The following is a 4,995-nucleotide window of genomic DNA, read 5'->3' as shown; positions in this document are numbered from 1 at the left end:
CACAAATAAGTGACTGCATAATTTAATTTTTAACTTAGATCAATTCTACACTTAGACCGTGAGTGTCCTCCAACTTGGAAACCACAATCCTACTTCTCACAGCGCCAAGACTTGAGACAGCAGATACAGTACATACAAACCACACTCAGAAGTGGGAGAGGTTTATTTGAAGAAAATAAGTGTTTGTCTGTTATCTAAACTGTTGAAATATTGTGCTCCAGAGGGAGCCGTTGATGCATCGATTCAAAGGAAGGGAAAAGTGGTTATGTTGCAGTCAATGGGCAATGTTTCATGCAACCTAGACAGAACATTTATTTAAATGTAAAAAAATGTATTTCCTCTGCACAATCTCATTCTCATGAGTCGCTCCATGTAGTCAACAAGAGAGTTACTGTATATTACTGTACATTTAGGGTTTTTCCATTGTAGTTTAACCCCATACAATATTACAAGCTAAACAAAGATTATTTTCCTGCAACCACACACTTGTAAGGAAAGATAGAATTGACACATTTGAGGAATAATTAGATAACAACAATAGTTTATTGGGCCTTAAACGGATTGTCTTCCTCAGTACCGTTAAAGCCCTAGTAAATAGTGGAGACAAGCCACAACCCCTTTCTACACCACTACATCTCCTGTCTCGTTTTTCTAAGCCCTCCACTGGGATTTCCTCCAACCAGTAAATGATTATGCCCTGTGTGACATCACTGGTTTGTGGACTGGACCCCACAACCTGGGTCTTCTGTCTCTGGGGTGTCAATGAGTTAGGTATTTGGTCTCAAAGTCTGTATAGCAAGAGCAAACTGCCTGGAACAGCAGTACAGCAATAACCAGAATGGTTTTGACCCAAGACTAACGGCTATTTCCGGACAAAACCAAGAAAAAGAATGAATCCTGGTCTTCCTTTATCACATAGTGTGACTTCCGGCGCCGACAGAGATGGCCGCCTCGCTTCGCGTTCCTAGGAAACTATGCAGTTTTTTGTTTTTTTACGTGTTATTTCTTACATTAGTACCCCAAGTCATCTTAGGTTTCATTACATACAGTCGAGAAGAACTACTGAATATAAGATCAGCGTCAACTCACCATCAGTACGACCAAGAATATGTTTTCCGCGACGCGGATCCTGTGTTCTGCCTTACAAACAGGACAACGGAATGGAACGCATGCAGCGACCCAAGGAACGACTCCGAAAAAGAGGGAAACGCGGCGGTGTTCTGGTCAGACTCCGAAAAAGGGCACATCGCGCACCACTTCCCAGTATTCTTCTTGCCAATGTCCAGTCTCTCGACAACAAGGTTGATGAAATCCGAGCAAGGGTGGCATTCCAGAGGGACATCAGAGACTGCAACGTTCTTTGCTTTACGGAGACATGGCTTACTGGGAAAACGCTATCCAGGGCGGTGCAGCCAACGGGTTTCTCCACGCATCGCGCCGACAGAAACAAACATCTCTCTGGTAAGAAGAGTGGCGGGGGCGTATGCCTCATGACTAACGGGACATGGTGTGATGAAGGAAACATACAGGAACTCAAATCCTTCTGTTCACCTGATTTAGAATTCCTCACAATCAAATGTAGACCGCATTATCTTCCAAGAGAATTCTCTTCGATTATAATCACAGCCGTATATATCCCCCCCAAGCAGACACATCGATGGCTCTGAACGAACTTTATTTAACTCTTTGCAAACTGGAAAACATTTATCCGGAGGCTGCATTCATTGTAGCTGGGGATTTTAACAAAGCCAATCTGAAAACAAGACTCCCTAAATTTTATCAGCATATCGATTGCGCAACCAGGGGTGGTAAAACCTTGGATCATTGTTACTCTAAATTCCGCGACGCATATAAGGCCCTGCCCCGCCCCCCTTTCGGGAAAGCTGACCACGACTCCATTTTGCTGATCCCTGCCTACAGGCAGAAATTAAAACAAGAGGCTCCCACGCTGAGGTCTGTCCAACGCTGGTCAGACCAAGCTGACTCTACACTCCAAGACTGCTTCCATCACGTGGACTGGGACATGTTTCGTATTGCGTCAGATGGGAATATTGACGAATACGCTGATTCGGTGTGCGAGTTCATTAGAACGTGCGTCGAAGATGTCGTTCCCATAGCAACGATAAAAACATTCCCTAACCAGAAACCGTGGATTGATGGCAGCATTCGCGTGAAACTGAAAGCGCGAACCACTGCTTTTAATCAGGGCAAGGTGTCTGGCAACATGACTGAATACAAACAGTGCAGCTATTCCCTCCGTAAGGCTATTAAACAAGCTAAGCGTCAGTACAGAGACAAAGTGGAATCTCAATTCAATGGCTCAGACACAAGAGGCATGTGGCAGGGTCTACAGTCAATCACGGACTACAAGATGAAATCCAGCCCAGTCACGGACCAGGATGTCTTGCTCCCAGGCAGATTAAATAACTTTTTTGCCCGCTTTGAGGACAATACAGTGCCACTGACACGGCCTGCAACGGAAACATGCGGTCTCTCCTTCACTGCAGCTGAGGTGAGTAAGACATTTAAACGTGTTAACCCTCGCAAGGCTGCAGGCCCAGACGGCATCCCCAGCCGCGCCCTCAGAGCATGCGCAGACCAGCTGGCCGGTGTGTTTACGGACATATTCAATCAATCCCTATACCAGTCTGCTGTTCCCACATGCTTCAAGAGGGCCACCATTGTTCCTGTTCCCAAGAAAGCTAAGGTAACTGAGCTAAACGACTACCGCCCCGTAGCACTCACTTCCGTCATCATGAAGTGCTTTGAGAGACTAGTCAAGGACCATATCACCTCCACCCTACCTGACACCCTAGACCCACTCCAATTTGCTTACCGCCCAAATAGGTCCACAGACGATGCAATCTCAACCACACTGCACACTGCCCTAACCCACCTGGACAAGAGGAATACCTATGTGAGAATGCTGTTCATCGACTACAGCTCGGCATTTAACACCATAGTGCCCTCCAAGCTCGTCATCAAGCTCAAGACCCTGGGTCTCGACCCCGCCCTGTGCAACTGGGTACTGGACTTCCTGACGGGCCGCCCCCAGGTGGTGAGGGTAGGCAACAACATCTCCTCCCCGCTGATCCTCAACACGGGGGCCCCACAAGGGTGCGTTCTGAGCCCTCTCCTGTACTCCCTGTTCACCCACGACTGCGTGGCCACGCACGCCTCCAACTCAATCATCAAGTTTGCGGACGACACAACAGTGGTAGGCTTGATTACCAACAACGACGAGACGGCCTACAGGGAGGAGGTGAGGGCCCTCGGAGTGTGGTGTCAGGAAAATAACCTCACACTCAACGTCAACAAAACTAAGGAGATGATTGTGGACTTCAGGAAACAGCAGAGGGAACACCCCTATCCACATCGATGGAACAGTAGTGGAGAGGGTAGCTAGTTTTAAGTTCCTCGGCATACACATCACAGACAAACTGAATTGGTCCACTCACACTGACAGCGTCGTGAAGAAGGCGCAGCAGCGCCTATTCAACCTCAGGAGGCTGAAGAAATTCGGCTTGTCACCAAAAGCACTCACAAACTTCTACAGATGCACAATCGAGAGCATCCTGGCGGGCTGTATCACCGCCTGGTACGGCAACTGCTCCGCCCTCAACTGTAAGGCTCTCCAGAGGGTAGTGAGGACTGCACAATGCATCACCGGGGGCAAACTACCTGCCCTCCAGGACACCTACACCACCCGTTGTTACAGGAAGGCCATAAAGATCATCAAGGACATCAACCACCCGAACCACTGCCTGTTCACCCCGCTATCATCCAGAAGGCGAGGTCAGTACAGGTGCATCAAAGCTGGGACCGAGAGACTGAAAAACAGCTTCTATCTCAAGGCCATCAGACTGTTAAACAGCCACCACTAACATTGAGTGGCTGATGCCAACACACTGTCATTGACACTGACCCAACTCCAGCCATTTTAATAATGGGAATTGATGGGAAATGATGTAAATATATCACTAGCCACTTTAACAATGCTACCTTATATAATGTTACTTACCCTACATTATTCATCTCATATGCATATGTATATACTGTACTCTACATCATCGACTGCATCCTTATGTAACACATGTATCACTAGCCACTTTAACTATGCCACTTTGTTTACTTTGTCTACACACTCATCTCATATGTATATACTGTACTCAATACCATCTACTGTATGCTGCTCTGTACCATCACTCATTCATATATCCTTATGTACATGTTCCTTATCCCCTTACACTGTGTATAAGACAGTAGTTTTGGAATTGTTAGTTAGATTACTTGTTGGTTATCACTGCATTGTCGGAACTAGAAGCACAAGCATTTCGCTACACTCGCATTAACATCTGCTAACCATGTGTATGTGACAAATAAAATTTGATTTGATTTGATTTGATTTAGTGTTATTACCTATCAAATTATTACATCCACTTGGTACTGGTCCTCCCTGTATATAGTCATGTTATTGTTATTCGTTATTCACTGTGTATTAATTCCTTGTTTCACAATTTAAAAAATAAATTATTTAACTCTGTATTGTTGGAAAATGACTCGTAGGTAAGCTTTTCACTGTTAGTCTACACTTGTTGTTTACGAAGCATGTGACAAATAATATTTGATTTGATTTGATTCTTTGTCTATGTTACTGATGAGACTTCCAGAACATCAGGTGTCAAGTTAGTGGATATTTTAGGAGATTCCAGAATTACGAGGCTAGTCGTGATGTGCCTGCCACTCATCCTCAGATGGGAATATCATTGAAAAATCCCAAGCAAAAGGTTATGATGCACATTTCCTCTCCACCAACCCCAGGGGAACAACACCCTAAAGGAGATCACTGCAGACCAGCAACCCCAGGAGAACAACCCACTAAAGGAGATCACTGCAGACCAGCAACCCCAGGAGAACAACACCCTAAAGGAGATCACTGCAGACCAGCAACCCCAGGAGAACAACCCACTAAAGGAGATCACTGCAGACCAGCAA

This window comes from Oncorhynchus gorbuscha, linkage group LG09, assembly GCF_021184085.1.
Source record: "Oncorhynchus gorbuscha isolate QuinsamMale2020 ecotype Even-year linkage group LG09, OgorEven_v1.0, whole genome shotgun sequence".
Taxonomy (NCBI): Eukaryota; Metazoa; Chordata; class Actinopteri; order Salmoniformes; family Salmonidae; genus Oncorhynchus; species Oncorhynchus gorbuscha.
Note: the sequence above shows the minus strand (reverse complement) of the source record.